At 50.0% G+C, this 16,645-nt stretch overlaps 1 protein-coding gene across 2 annotated transcripts in view; it reads left to right on the forward strand.

The window, feature by feature from the left end:
• The window catches only part of TNFAIP8L1 (TNF alpha induced protein 8 like 1), a 635,767-nt gene that overhangs the window by 564,311 nt on the left and 54,811 nt on the right, over positions 1–16,645 (forward strand). The gene's annotated exons all lie outside the window — the stretch shown is intronic.

Below are 16,645 nucleotides of genomic sequence, written 5' to 3' on the forward strand. Positions count from 1 at the left end.
CTGCAGTGAGGTGCTAGTCACTACAGTAAACTGCTAGTCCCTGCACTGAGGTGCTAGTTCCTGCACTGAGGTGCTAGTCCCTGCAGTGAGGCGCTAGTCCCTGCAGTGAGGTGCTAGTCCCTGCAGTGAGGCGCTAGTCACTACAGTAAACTGATAGTCCCTGCAGTGAGGTGCTAGTCCCTGCTGTGAGGTGCTAGTCCTTGCAGTGAGGCACTAGTCCTTGCAGTGAGGTGCTAGTCCCTGCAGTGAGGCGCTAGTCCCTGCACTGAGGTGCTAGTCCCTGCACTGAGGTGCTAGTCCCTGCACTGAGGTGCTAGTCCCTGCAGTGAGGTGCTAGTCCCTGCAGTGAGGCGCTAGTCCCTGCTGTGAGGCGCTAGTCACTACAGTAACTGCTAGTCCCTGCAGTGAGGTGATAGTCACTTCAGTGCGCTGTAATTCATTGCAGTGAGGTGCTAGTCACTTCAGTGAGTTGTAAGTCATTGCAGTGAGTTGCTAGTCACTACAGCGAGCAGTAAGTCATTGCAGTAAGGTGCTAGTCACTGCAGTGAGGTGCTAGTCACTGCAGTGAGGTGCTAATCACTGCAGTGAGGTGCTGGTCACTACAGTGAGGGGCTAGTCACTTCAGTGAGCTGAAAGTCAATGCAGTTAGGTGCTAGTCACTTCAGTGAGCTGTCAGTCATTGCAGTGAGGTCCTAGTCACTACAGCGAGCTGTAAGTCATTGCAGTGAGGGGCTTGTCACTGCAGTGAGGTGCTAGTCACTGCAGTGAGGTGCTAGTCACTGCAGTGAGGTACTAGTCACTGCAGTGAGGTGCTGGTCCCTGCAGTGAGGTGCTGGTCCCTGCAGTGAGGTGCTGGTCCCTGCATTGAGGTGCTAGTCACTTCAGTGAGCTGTAAGTCATTGCAGTGAGGTGCTAGTCACTGCAGTGAGGTGCTAATCACTGCAGTGAGGTGCTGGTTCCTGTAGTGAGGTGCTAATCACCACAGTGAAGCTCTAGTTACTGCAGTGAGGTGCTAGTCCCTGCAGTGAGGTGCTGGTCCCTGCAGTGAGGTGCTGGTCCCTGCAGTGAGGTGCTGGTCCCTGCAGTGAGGTGCTGGTCCCTGCATTGAGGTGCTAGTCACTTCAGTGAGCTGTAAGTCATTGCAGTGAGGTGCTAGTCACTGCAGTGAGGTGCTAATCACTGCAGTGAGGTGCTAATCACTGCAGTGAGATGCTAGTCACTGCAGTGAGGTGCTAGTTCCTGCAGTGAGGTGCTGGTCCCTGCAGTGAGGTGCTGGTCCCTGCAGTGAGGTGCTGGTCCCTGCAGTGAGGTGCTGGTCCCTGCATTGAGGTGCTAGTCACTTCAGTGAGCTGTAAGTCATTGCAGCGAGGTGCTAGTCACTGCAGTGAGGTGCTAATCACTGCAGTGAGGTGCTGGTTCCTGTAGTGAGGTGCTAATCACCACAGTGAAGCTCTAGTTACTGCAGTGAGGTGCTGGTCCCTGCAGTGAGGTACTAGTCCCTGCAGTGATGTGCTAGTCACTGCAGTGAGGGGCACGTCACTACAGTGAGGGGCATGTCACTGCAGTAAGGTGCTAGTTCCTGCAGCGAGGTGCTAGTTCCTGCAGTGAGGTGCTGTGGAAATATACTAGTTTCTTTTAATGTTACCACAAACCCCCCTCCCAAAATATGGCTAAATAGAAATAAAAATTTTAAAAAATAAATAGGAATAAATACAAATGGAAATGTTAAAAATGTTACACCATAAAACCAGGAGTACTACAACATAATAATATAGTGATTAGGACCGGCTTTAGCCAATACATTTTTTTTTGTTAATTTGTAAAACCCAATCCTGAAACAGCACAACACGACACACACTAAAAGTGTATGTGATGCACCTCTCTGTAGGCGTATGAAAGCACACTATTGCCTAGCCTCCTCAAGTACAGTTGAAGATCGAGCATTTTGCTCTCACGGAGTGCGACACCACTGCTCCTGCCATTCCCAAGGGACGATCCCATTGATCAATACAGACTTTTACCCACTGTGAGTTGCACCTCCCAATTTAAATATTTAAAAAAACAATAATATATGAATGTCCATCCAGTCATCAATGATGTTCAGTTTTCTTTATTCTTCCTTCACATTTGCAACAAAGCACCAGGCAGCCAACACGTTTCGTTCTTTTTTTAAAGAACTTCATCAGGGCAATCGATTTGCTAATAGTTGTTTATTGGTCTGAAGACGCACATCACAGGTGGTTCGATTCTAAGCCCTCTGGCATTGCCCCCTCGCGTCCAACGTCACAGATTGAATATAACGGTTGTTGTGCCCTTTGTGTCGCAGTGTCTATATAGTGGTCATTTTCCTCATGGCAACATTGTTATTTGGCTGTTGTGCCAGCAGCATCGTATGTGTAGTTTCACGATCGATTCACTCAGGTGCTCATAAACTTTTTTTATTTTACTAAAAGTAGGACATATATTTATTTACAGGGGGTTTCAGATAGCCCTCTTCCTCCATTGGTCTGTTGCGGTGTCATTCATATTTTTTACCGCCTACTACAGCATGGGACAATGAGCCGAGCCACTTCAGACGTTCTTTTTTTCCTATTAGCAACGAATTTGCAGTTCCCCCAAGAATGGCGTTTTGCTAAAGCAATGACTAGACGAACCAAGCACTGACAATGCCAAAAGGTTTGGATCAGCACCAGACATATTGGCTTTGCTAGGGCTTGTTGAGGAGAGATTTATGGATGAAAGCGTGCAGTTTTGTGGGAAAACACAATTTTTAGATCATATTTAGGGTGTGGTATAAATGTGCTGTCTGCCTTCCCAGGACATATTGGTTGGGGTCAAGTTTTCATGTGTATTTTGTCCTTGGGACAAGTAGGCCCATCCCCCTACATCACAAACCCGTTGACTGCCAGTTTACAGGTTCACGTTATGGATCAGGGAAGGGTATTGCCAGCAGTTAAGGTAATATTTGTGCCCATGTGTTAATGCGGTTCCCACTTGTATTTATCGTTCATTAATGCAAAACCTTTATTATCAGGGTAAGCCATATAAGTGCATGTTAGCTCAAACTGTGCTACAGATAGTGGTTCCAGTTTAAAAATGTGTACACACGTTTTCAATGTTAAGCGATAAGAGGCTATGTATACTGCTCCCAGAATGCTCTCTGATTAGATGCAAATATATGCAGAACCTTGAAAGCAAGATTGAGGAATCTTTACTTTCAAAATAAAATATTCACAAAAAAATGCAAGAATATTTAGCTGAACTACTGTAACATTTTAGGTACCTTTTTTTGCAGCATCATTTAGTAAAAAGTGTTGATGCATGCTAGTATTTCCCCAAAATTTTAATAATGGAAAATCAGTGTAACCAGTATTTAATAAGATTATGGGAAACATAAAAATAAACAAGCACTGGTAAAGCCAGTAGGTCTGAAATTGTTGGTCAGCCTTTTGGTTTTGTCAATGCGTGCCTTGTTTTGGCATGGTTTTTGTAAAACCTTATTTGTGTGGGAGCTGCCGGGCCCTCATCATTATAACAAACATTGGCAAAATCAACAATTGCTTTGGTCTCATAAAGCACACATTGACACAGCAGTTTCTGGCACTGAACAAAACAACTGTGTCAATTATGCTCCTAATGAAAGAACAGAATGACGTCTCTCTCAATGAAGCTAGCCGATAGACAGATAGAGACAACATTTTAATACATACAAAAGGTCATGGTTAACGCCAGACCAAATTAGGGGCCCAATTGTTAAATAAAATCTCAAAAGTGCACTCATGTCCCTGCATTTAGTGCTGATATACAACTTTCGTGAATTCACAAGACTTTATTGAAATAGGCCAAGAAATAGTACTTTTGTTAACAGTATTTTAGCTTGAGCAAATCTGCAGGTGTAGATCTGCCCATGCGAAATTCTGAGTGTTTCCAAGTTCACTTTCCCTCCAACCACTTTTTTCCCAACCCTGGAAGAAGTTTTAGGTCTCCCATTGTCAGGAGTAAATTTCCAACCTTTCTCAGTTCGGAAAAAGATTAGAGAAGTGTTGTTGAAAACCGTTAAAACAAGCAAGTTAGTAGGCTTGCAAGGACTCAAAAGGGCATTCTAACCCTGGAACTATTGCTTACCACTACCTTCAGCCCTAGTATGTAGATGGGTGGAAACGTGGCAACATAAGGGAATTGCTAGTATTCAAACATTACTATGGAAGGAGCCCTGGCATGATCAGAGAGGCTATATCGGAGCTCTATAAATGAGATTGCTGCCGTAATTTGTCGCTGCACTACATGGCACAAGAGGGACTAGTGGATTTTGTTACAGGACAAGTAAAATTATGAAGCAACCTGCCCCATGGACAAGTAGGTATTTTATTAAATTCCACACCCAGGTACACTACACTACTTTGAGCACCAATGTTATGCACAGCTCTCCGATTGGGTTCTATACCTACTGAGCTACCTTCCACAGCTTAAATGTTCACCTGCCATGAATTGAAACAATGCATGTTCAGGGGAGACAGTGTGACTGGCACAGGTGTGTGACCCCTGACCTAGCACGGGACTCTGACAGTCTCTGTGACTCACAGGTGCGTGACCCCCTTCCCTGGCACAGGGTATGACAGGCTATGAGACTGTAACAGGTCCGTGGCCCCCTCCCCTGGCACAGGGTCTGACAGGCTATGAGACTGACACAGGTGCGGAACCCCTCTCGCAGGGCTCAGACAGTCTGTGTGACTGTCACATGTGCGTGAATACCTCACCCGGCACAAGGTCTGACAGGTTCTATGTGATTGTCACAGAATCATGACCCCCCCTCACCTGGCGCAGGGCTCTGACAGTCTATGAGACTGTCACAGGTGTGTGACTTCTCACCTGGCGCGGAGCTCTGACAGTCTACGTGACTGTCACAGGGGCGTGAGACCCTCACCTGGCACAGGGCTCTGACAGTCTACGTGACTGTCACAGGTGTGTGACTTCTCACCTGGCGCAGGGCTCTGACAGTCTACGTGACTGTCACAGGGGCGTGAGACCCTCACCTGGCACAGGGCTCTGACAGTCTACGTGACTGTCACAGGGGCGTGAGACCCTCACCTGGCACAGGGCTCTGACAGTCTACGTGACTGTCACAGGGGCGTGAGACCCTCACCTGGCACAGGGCTCTGACAGTCTACGTGACTGTCACAGGTGTGTGACTTCTCACCTGGCGCAGGGCTCTGACAGTCTACGTGACTGTCACAGGGGCGTGAGACCCTCACCTGGCACAGGGCTCTGACAGTCTACGTGACTGTCACAGGGGCGTGAGACCCTCACCTGGCACAGGGCTCTGACAGTCTACGTGACTGTCACAGGGGCGTGAGACCCTCACCTGGCACAGGGCTCTGACAGTCTACGTGACTGTCACAGGTGTGTGACTTCTCACCTGGCGCAGGGCTCTGACAGTCTACGTGACTGTCACAGGGGCGTGAGACCCTCACCTGGCACAGGGCTCTGACAGTCTACGTGACTGTCACAGGGGCGTGAGACCCTCACCTGGCACAGGGCTCTGACAGTCTACGTGACTGTCACAGGTGTGTGACTTCTCACCTGGCGCGGAGCTCTGACAGTCTACGTGACTGTCACAGGGGCGTGAGACCCTCACCTGGCACAGGGCTCTGACAGTCTACGTGACTGTCACAGGTGTGTGACTTCTCACCTGGCGCAGGGCTCTGACAGTCTACGTGACTGTCACAGGGGCGTGAGACCCTCACCTGGCACAGGGCTCTGACAGTCTACGTGACTGTCACAGGGGCGTGAGACCCTCACCTGGCACAGGGCTCTGACAGTCTACGTGACTGTCACAGGTGTGTGACTTCTCACCTGGCGCAGGGCTCTGACAGTCTACGTGACTGTCACAGGGGCGTGAGACCCTCACCTGGCACAGGGCTCTGACAGTCTACGTGACTGTCACAGGGGCGTGAGACCCTCACCTGGCACAGGGCTCTGACAGTCTACGTGACTGTCACAGGTGTGTGACTTCTCACCTGGCGCGGAGCTCTGACAGTCTACGTGACTGTCACAGGGGCGTGAGACCCTCACCTGGCACAGGGCTCTGACAGTCTACGTGACTGTCACAGGTGTGTGACTTCTCACCTGGCGCAGGGCTCTGACAGTCTACGTGACTGTCACAGGGGCGTGAGACCCTCACCTGGCACAGGGCTCTGACAGTCTATGTGACTGTCACAGGGGCGTGAGACCCTCACCTGGCACAGGGCTCTGACAGTCTACGTGACTGTCACAGGTGTGTGACTTCTCACCTGGCGCGGAGCTCTGACAGTCTACGTGACTGTCACAGGTGCTTAAGACCCTCACCTGGAACAGGGCTCTGTCAGGCTATGAGACAGACACAGGTGCATGAGACCCTCACCTGGCACAGGGCTCTGACAGGCTATGACAGTGACATAGGTGTGTGACCCCCTTGCCTGGCACAGGGCTCTGACATTACCTTACCACAGCTCTGGAAACATTTCAGACACATGACATCACCAACGGATTCAATAAAGTTTTGCCCGCGCAGGGCTGTGGCCGGGGTTGTGTTACCGTGTGCTTAGGGTGCAGGGCGCACACCTTCAGGGCAGAGAAAACAACTTGTTAGTAATGCGAATACACGGGGCAGGGCGCTCTTCAAAAGTGTAAAACACCACTCAGCCTTGCTGGTGACGCTGGTTTTCTTGTGGTATGGCGCTTCACCACATAATCTCAGTTCTAAAACACATCCCTCCACCAATCTAGCCCTTACTGGCCCTTCTTTCCCCGGACTAAACCACAAAGAGCGCTCCCTGCCACCCTTACTTTTTATGCCATAATGATGTGTTCCTCTACTATGTATAGTGCTTGCCCTGCCCTTACAATTTACACACATCTGAGTCGTTCCCCCATGTTTAGAGCTTTGCGCCCCCTAGCTCTTTTTGTACTATACTGGCTTGTCCTAAACTATACTGGCTTGTCCTAATACTAATACACTATGTATTGTGCTTTGCGGTATTTTTCTCTTTGTATACTATACTGACTCGTCGCCATATGCTATGTACAGCGCCTAGTGTCCCCTTGCTCTTTTTATACTATACTGACTCGTCGCCATATACTATGTATAGCGCCTAGTGTCCCCTTACAATTTGTATACTATACTCACTCATCGCCATATACTATGTATAGCGCCTAGTGTCCCCTTACAATTTGTATACTATACTCACTCATTGCCATATACTATGTATAGCGCCTAGTGTCCCCTTGCAATTTTTATACTATACTGACTCATCGCCATATACTATGTATAGCGCTTAGTGTCCCCTTGCTCTTTTCATACTATACTCACTCGTCGCCAAATACTATGTATAGCGCCTAGTGTCCCCTTGCAATTTTTATACTATACTAACTCGTCGCCATATACTATGCATAGCGCCTAGTGTCCCCTTGCAATTTTTATACTATACTTACTCGTCGCCATATACTGTGTATAGCGCTTAGTTGCTTTCTGGCTAGATTCTCTCTGCAAAAGTTTCCACACATATATACATACATGCATACTAGCCTAACATCCTTCTAACGCACACATCTTTCTCTATGTCACCAAATATGTAGCAGTCATGTACACAGGGTCAGACTGATTTACATATGGCCATGTCTGAACTGGGGTATTGGAGTGAGCTAAAGAATGATGATGGATTAAACCCAGATCAGTTGACTGGGGGTGAGAGTTTGTTTTGTCAAACGCTCCGTCCATCATCCCTTTTGGTATCGCTTTGTTCGCCCTAAGTCTGCAGGGTATGCCCAGACGCGGGTCTCTTGCTCACTTTGCCACTGGATTCAAGCTAGCCTGGCTGATGACGGCCGAATAGCCAGAAACCGGTCCCACGATGCATGTTTCCGGTCCAGTGAATACATGGCTTGGCAGTTCGGGCTGGACTGTTCCCATGAGGCACAGGTCAGACTGATTTGCATATGGCCCTGTCTGAACTGGGATGGTGGAGTGAGCTAAAGAATGATGATGGATTAAACCCAGATCAGTTGACTGGGGGTGAGTGTTTGATTTGCTCCGTCCATCACCCCCTTTGGTATCGTAGTCATGTACACACCAAGGCCTAGCGCCCTCCTTCGTGTCGCCCCAGGCACAAAAACCTAGCGCTCCAATCATAAACGATTGCTCAGTGAGCTTCCTTTGAAGTTAAGACGACAGAACCTAACCTTGTGTGCTATCCAAACAGAACCAGAGCGTCCCTTCTGGTGTATCAACTAATAGAAACATGGCTGACACATGTTTCGCTCAAGCTTATAATAAGCTCTAGAGATTTTTCAAGGCTAAGAATGAAGCATCCTCTCAACATCTGCAGAAGGGTTAAGAAAAAAGGTTTGGAAGAGGACTAAGCGAGTCAAATGGAAATCAGAGAGAATGTTTTAATTCTGAAGAAACCCTTATCCTGATGTGATGCAGCCACGGCCTAATTCTATGGATTTCTTTTGCCCTGGTTACAAATTTGGGGGTTCAAACGCCTATGATGCGAAACAGAGGACACAGTAATTAAATTCAAGGCTGCACTGGGTCTCTGATCAGGGAGACACAGGTGGGAAAGCTTAGGGAAGAGGTGTGGCGCAGCGGCCAGGGCGGCTGACTCCGGAAACCGGGCGCTCATGGTTCGATCCCAGGCACCGGTGGAAGATCAGCCCAGCACCAAGTGACTCGGGGCAATAGCTCGCTTAAAGTTCCCGACGGCCCCCAGCGCCTTGACACCCTCTGGTAACTGTTTGCGCTTTACAAAGACTGGACATTTACATTCAGAAATTTGTTAAAAATGTATTCTGCAGGGGAACCATTGCTCCTCTGAAACCTTGGAGTTACTGAAAATGCTCCGCCGGGTTCCACCAAAATGCCCGAGTAGTGTAGGCGGGAACAAAAGGCAGCCAAGGGTTCAAAGTGCACAAGAGCAGGTTAATATGTTCCCTGGAACCCAGAGTCACTTGTTTTTGTAGCTAAAAATGGAGGAGCCGACTCTCCTCATATTTATTTCTGCTGTTAAACTTTTCACACAAAAAATGCATTTGGAAACAGGTCTTTGAGAATTTTCATTATTTCATTGGTGTATCAGCTGTTATACTCACCGCTGACACGTGTTTCGCCCGGGTTCATAATATGCTTTGGAGTTTCTCAAGGCTGAAAGGTAAAAAAAATTCGGACCAACCGTTGAGGTGGTGGGTGATCGATGAATGACCAGTTTCTAAATCTACTTTCGGTTTGAAAAGTGACCAAGAAATAGGAGGAGAGAGGGCTCTGTCCTATCCATTCCAGATCCAGAATCTAGTGGGACACCGAAAAGCTACCAAACTCAACCGACTTCTCTCAGTCAGAGTGTGTGTTGAAATGCTAACAATGTGTTTTATTACAGCGCTTCCTGCCTCCGTTTTGCCAGAGTTCTTAGGTTCATAGCGTCCAAGTTTCCCAGGTCCTTGTGTAACAGTCCTGGTTTTATACTGGGTTCATTAAGACTACAAGTCCCAGAATTCTACGGGGGAAAAAAACCAAGACTGGCCTGGCTAGTTACTGAGGGGACCTGGGAAACTTATAGATAAACAACAAAAGAGAGAGGGAAGCTGGAGCCACTCTTAGTCCCTCTAAACAATATGTATTCAACAACAAAAGAGTGCAACCAACAAAGGAAGAGCTAGCAAGAGAAATCACTATAATTATTTAAAAGAACCCTCACTCACCAACCTAGTTGGTGAGATGCTTCATCATTGGGTCTCCACCAGAGAGGCCAAGTGCCTCTCTGGTGTGCTACGACGCCTGATTACAGCGGTGCAGGTTTTTTGTATCCTTGGGGTCCATGGAAGGGAGTATGCAAGACCCATTCGGGGGGTTGACTTTGATGAAAGTGTGACTATAAGCCCCGCCCCCCACCAGGACCCATGTTGTGAGGTTATACAATACTTCACATACTAACGGCTATCAGAAATCCTGAAGGCTGCACGAAAACCGTGAGTTTCTTCTGATTATTTTGCCACAGGTTAGGGGGCGTCTCAGCGTGCGCATACCGCCGTGGTGTGCTGGTCCTGACGAATGCTTCACTAAAAACACTTAGAAGCAGAAACATGGTGATCAATTGTTTCTTTTTACATTAGCATGTACCTGGTCAATTAAAGACAGTTATTGCAACATCCGACGCACTTGTTTTTAACGGTGACTAGTTTTCCACCATTAAAAATTATTTTGGATAAAACACAGGCATCTTTTAACCACTCTTTTTCACTCACATATTGCACTCACGATATACAAAAAAACCCTGCTCCGCTGTAATCAGGCGTCGTAGCACACCAGAGAGGCACTCGGCCTCTCTGGTGGGAACCCTATCATGAAGCATGTCACCTACTAGGTTGGTGAGTGAGGGGTCATTTAAATAATTATAGTGATTCCTCTTGCTACCTGGGTGTGAGTGTTTGATTGGTTCAGATGCTCCGTCCATCACCACCCCCTTTTGTAGCGCTTTTGGCCGCTATAAGTGTGGCAGGGTATGCTCAGATGTGAGTCCCTTGCTCACTTTGCCACTGGATTCAAGCAAGCCGGGCTGAAGACGGCTGTAATGCCAGAAACCGGTCCTCGGAAGCTTGTTTCCGGTCCAGGGAAGACATGCTTGGCATTTCGGGCTGGACTGTTCCCATGAGGCACAGGGTCAGACTGATTTGCATATGGCCATGTCTGAACTGGGGTGGCAAAGTGGGCTAACGAACGGTGATGGGTCAAACCCAGATCTTTTGACTGGGTGTGAGTGTTTGATTGGTTCAGATGCTCCGTCCATCACCACCCCCTTTTGTACTGCTTTTGGCCGCCATAAGTGTGGCAGGGTATAAGGGGTGAAACGCTGAAACCGGCCCCGGATGCTTGTTTCCAGTCCAGGGAGGACCTGGCCTGGCAGTTCGGTCTGGACTGTTCCCATGGGGCACAGGGTCAAGACTGATTTGCAGATGGTCGGGTCCAGACTGGGGAGGCGGACAAAAGAAGATGGATTTAACCCAGATCTTTTGACTGGGGGAGAGTGTTTGCATTGTCAGCATTCCGTCCAGCATTTGTTTGTGGGAACCCTATCATGAAGCGTGTTACCAGCTAGGTTGGTGAGTGAGGGTTCTTTTAAATAATTATAGTGATTCCTCTTGCTACCTGGGAAACTTGACAGCTATGCGCATTTCCCAGGTTCACATGTAAGTAGTTCTTTCCATTCAGTGTTTCCCTTTGCATTCTGGGAGCTGTAGTCCTGATTTTAGAAACTGGATCAGCAGAACTACGAATTCCGGAAAGTAAAAGGGGGTGGGGGAGATGAGCTCTTCACCCATAGACCTCGAGAGCTCATTGTTTGCCTTTTCATAACAATGCCAATAACCAGTTACTATCCCCAGTTTAATGTTACTACCTTTGTTCGCTCTTGAAGGATGAAGAGCTGAGTGGACCCTACCAGGATTTTAAAGTTTCACTGGCAGGTCTCACACAGGTCTCAGCAGGGAGCGCTTAACTGAAGATGCTATTGGTCATATGAAAAGATAGTTTTTAGGACTGTACCCCTCCTCGACCCCCCACCCACCATTGGTGTATGGAAGTGCTTTTTCCAGCCCACTGAGGGGATGAAGAGACCGAGCCTTCCCTCCTTACAAACAGTTGGGTTAAAGTGCAACGCTCTCGAAAGCGCCCCCTCGTGCCGAGAGAACTCGTGTTTGCGCATGTGATGGCGCACGAGGGTGTGCACGGGATGGTTCGACCGCGGGCACTGGTGCACAAGTGTTCAGAGTCACTTCTGCAGCTCAGACGTGCAAGGCCAGCAGTCTTTAAATCAGGCGGCCAGGCACCCTCACAGTGACGTCAGCAGAGAGCAGGGCACAAGTCCTTAAAAAAAAAAAGAAGTGGGGGGACGCTGACCTCACGACAGGAAGTGACATCACGCAAGGTGGCTTGCACCCTCAGACTCATTGCCTCCCCACGCTCACCTCTTAGATGCGATTGCATCAGAAAAGCCAGCGCTTGAGCAGCGTTCTGAATGGCCTCCGATCTCGCCCCAGAGAGGCCAAAGAGTGAATGTGTGGCTCCATTTCCTCCTTCATTTATCGAGCTACCGGTAAAATAAGTGGGGGGACGCCGTCCACCCGCGTGGTACCCCGACTCGAACCCTGGCAGAGAGTGAAAAAAACACTCCGAGATGCCAGCTGTGAGGAGCACTGCAGCACTAGCCCTACCCACCCACCCCGCCAGTTAACCCTAGGAGGCCTTCCGCCTGACTAACCTCTGTTCCACATGTCTCCTCGGACCAGGCTGTGGCAGCGGAGTCAGCAGACTGCGGCACCACAACGTGACGAGGCTTCCCTCGCAGCTTTTGGCTGGTTTGCAAAATCTGAAAGCGGTTTTGAAGACAACAGCGCCAAAAAGCCCTTCCTTCTGCTCCCCCAACCTCCACCATGGCCTAGAGACAAGCTTGCACTGCTACAGCCCATGTGTTTGCGCGCCCTACACCTCCCTCTTTCAGGTGAAGGAAGCTTGCACTTCATGCAGTAGGTGCGAGAGAAGCCCCCACATACAATGCTGTGCTCGCCCCCTCCTATGCTGTGCTCTCGACATACTATGCTGTGCTTGTCCGATCCTATGCTGTGCTCTTGCAGGCGGTGGAAGCTTGCACTGTTCCATTGCATGTGCTTGCTTAACATACGCCTGCCTCTGGCAGGTGATGGAAGCTTGCCCTGCTAGTCTACAATGTACATGTGTGCGTGTGAGAGAAGCCCCCACATCTCATGCTGTGCTCTCCCCATCCCACACTGTGCTCTTGCAAGTGAGTGAAGCTTGCACTGTTACAGTTCATGCTGTACACGTGCTCCGTGTAACAGAAGCTTGCACCTGTCATGGGGCGCCTCTTGCAGGCGATGGAAGCTTGCGCTGCTGCTGTCCACCCTGCACGTGTGCTCTGTGCAAGAGAAGCGTGCACCTCTCATGCTGTGCCTCTTGAAGGTGGTAGAAGCGTGCACTGCAACACTTTATGTTGTACGTGTGCAAGGGAAGCTTGCACCTCTCACGCTGTGCCTCTTGCAAGTGATGGACGCTTGCGCTGCTGCTGTCCACCCTGCACGTGTGCTCTGTGCAAGGGAAGCTTGCACCTCTCATGCTGTGCCTCTTGAAGGTGGTAGAAGCGTGCACTGCAACACTTCATGTTGTACGTGTGCAAGGGAAGCTTGCACCTCTCACGCTGTGCCTCTTGCAAGTGATGGACGCTTGCGCTGCTGCTGTCCACCCTGCACGTGTGCTCTGTGCAAGGGAAGCTTGCACCTCTCATGCTGTGCCTCTTGAAGGTGGTAGAAGCGTGCACTGCAACACTTCATGTTGTACGTGTGCAAGGGAAGCTTGCACCTCTCACGCTGTGCCTCTTGCAAGTGATGGACGCTTGCGCTGCTGCTGTCCACCCTGCACGTGTGCTCTGTGCAAGGGAAGCTTGCACCTCTCATGCTGTGCCTCTTGAAGGTGGTAGAAGCGTGCACTGCAACACTTCATGTTGTACGTGTGCAAGGGAAGCTTGCACCTCTCACGCTGTGCCTCTTGCAAGTGATGGACGCTTGCGCTGCTGCTGTCCACCCTGCACGTGTGCTCTGTGCAAGGGAAGCTTGCACCTCTCATGCTGTGCCTCTTGAAGGTGGTAGAAGCGTGCACTGCAACACTTCATGTTGTACGTGTGCAAGGGAAGCTTGCACCTCTCACGCTGTGCCTCTTGCAAGTGATGGACGCTTGTGCTGCTGCTGTCCACCCTGCACGTGTGCTCTGTGCAAGAGAAGCGTGCACCTCTCATGCTGTGCCTCTTGCAAGTGATGGAAGCTTGCGCTGCTGCTGTCCACCCTGCACGTGTGCTCTGTGCAAGGGAAGCTTGCACCTCTCGTGCTGTGCCTCTTGAAGGTGGTAGAAGCGTGCACTGCAACACTTCATGTTGTACGTGTGCAAGGGAAGCTTGCACCTCTCACGCGCTGCCTCGTGTGTGGTTGGTGTGAGAATCTGGCGCTGCTATTGGTCGAGCAGACGAAGGGAGGAAACATACACTGCAAGTATGCATGGGTGTTTAATTGCTCCTATGTGTCTCTTACATGTGCTACACGTGTGCTCGCGGTTAAAATGTTTACTATGTACTCATAAGTTGTTTGTATGTGTGCGACAGTACTACCTTTACCCTGGCACCGGCGCCTACGCTCGCATCCACACTGTGCCAGGCGGTGAGCTGCGCATGCGCCGTGTCTGTCCCTTCAGTGCCAAGAAGCCCACACTGTCTGGGCGGTGTGCGTGCTCCACATCAAGGGCTTCACATCTCAGCGCCACCCGCGGCCCCTTTCACCCACACTAAATCTGATGCAGATGCGGCCCGAGGCGTGTCCCTGGCCCGCTGTGCGCTGGGCCCGTGCCCATGGGGCTGTGGGAGGGGCACGGTATTCACAAGCGGGCAGCGCACACCGCTCGGTGCACTCGTGAGAAGTGTGAAAGTGACGCGTTGCCCTGTGTTCGTATAGTGCAGCGCTCACCGATCACTTGGAGCCAGGGTCGCCGCGTGACAGTGGTGTCCCTAGAAGTGTTTTTAGGGAAGGGGGGGGGACACAAGGGGCCAGATTGTGCACACGCTTGTAACAAGTGTACACACGCGCACATACAGAGTCACACATATTTTAAGATAAATTAAACATTCCTGAAAGGGCAGAGGCCTTCGTTTTGCCCCATCCACCCCTTTCTCCTCCTCACACCGCTCTCTCCTGCAGCCCTCCAGTTAGATGCTTACAACCTTTTCCTCTTGCCATCTTTCTGGAACCTTCCATCCGCATATCCCACACTTCATCCCTTGCCTCCTTTCACTCAATTGCCTCTCTTTCCCTTCACCGCCCCCTCACACACGCACACTATTACCACAGCTCTATACCTAATTCACACTCTGGCACACAGAATCACAACTGGCATACCCGGATCGTGCTCTCTGCGCTCTGCAGAGAGGCCAAGGACTGGATGAGCACGCATCCTGAACCCCTGAATTATGGGACACAGAGAAATCTCTGAGAAGCGCCTTCGCCCTGAACTTCACAGTTCTCAATCGTGATCCGTTATAAACACCCACCCGCAGCCTGAACTCACACAGAGCATAGAGGCGAGTTTTTTTTCACAGTAAGCGCTGTATGAAAAACCGACATAAAAAAAACACCCCTGAAAAAAATAAGTCCTCTTGGGAAATGGAAGAGAAAGGAACATGTGAACTGAGCACAGGAACCACATGGCTGCTCCCAAACTGAGGAGGCTTGGGCGGGCACCAAGGGGTGGAGTTGTCAGGACAGTCACATATGGGGATGCATGCAGCCCCATCTCTATGTAACGCCACTACGCCGGGTCAGTATTTTCTATTTAAATGCCTGTAAGACTAGTGGCAAAACGGACCAGCAAACGTTGTTTTCCGTGCCTTAATGACTATTAAAGCCAGCAGAGGCTACGTTGTTGTGTGAAAAGGAATAGAAAGTTAGATCTGCCTCACGGGGATCCCCGAATCTCCAAGGACGTAGAAATTGCCTGAATTTTGTTCAAGAGAGTCACAAACACTGGCCAGACCAGGCGGCGCTTTGTGATGACGTCGGCTTGTGGTTGTGACTCATTTGGATTCCTGAAGGGACTTATAACAGGGATATTTAATGCCATATTGTGGAGTAGTTTTCAGGGCGTGGCTTATTTTGGGGGATTTCCATGGACGGGGCGAGGCCTGCAACCCTCTCACTCACCCAATGCACGCCAATGTCCCGGAACCGGGTTTTAATAGAACTTCTATTATAGAAGCCCGCAGGCCCGGGATCTTGTCAGCCTGTCTCTTAGTAGCTGGAACAGGCCTCTTTGCCAAAGAGAAGTTTGGGTTTCTACCCGGTGGATTGGCTTCAAGGGGGTACATCCCACACAAGAGGGCACGGCCACTCTCCTGTACCACCAGGTGGTCCCCCCCAGTCACCTCAGAGTGCCTCATGGCTCACCCGTAAAGCGCTCAATCCACTTCAAAGCGCTAAAATGAGCATTCCCAAGTTTGTGGCAGGGAGGATTACGAGTCATCTCTCCCATACCAGGAAATTCTGCTGTCCCTGTTTTGGTTTAGACCTTATCTAAAAACACAATTTAATACTAAGTCTGGGGCAGGAGGGAGATTTCCACCCCTAGAACGTGCACGGGAACGCGTTCCCCCTTCCTGTTTTAGAACAGATGGTACAGCCCACTCTGCCCCACAGGGCCCAGCCGGGTGTTAGGGGCCACGGTGTGTGCACGCCAATTAACCGCACTGACTCTGCGGGTGCCTGACGCCTCGCCTGGCAGGCGCCCACCACTTCACACTTGGCGCTCTTTCTGAGAAAAGTTCTTAAAATGGATTGAAGCATCACGGGGGAGTCCCTGCAGGAATGAGCATCTGACGCGCCGGGAGGGACGGGGATGGGTCAGTCGCCACTACCCCCCTCCAGCAGGATTTTGTCATAGGCTCCTCTGTTTGGAAATCTCACAGTTTCCCCCGTACGTCCGCCCTCCTACGTTTAAAATGCCGACACTTGTCAGGTGATAATAAAACAATTTTATAACCGCTCAGTCTGCATTAGGACCACCACC

This window comes from Lissotriton helveticus, chromosome 12, assembly GCF_964261635.1.
Source record: "Lissotriton helveticus chromosome 12, aLisHel1.1, whole genome shotgun sequence".
Lineage (NCBI taxonomy): Eukaryota > Metazoa > Chordata > Amphibia > Caudata > Salamandridae > Lissotriton > Lissotriton helveticus.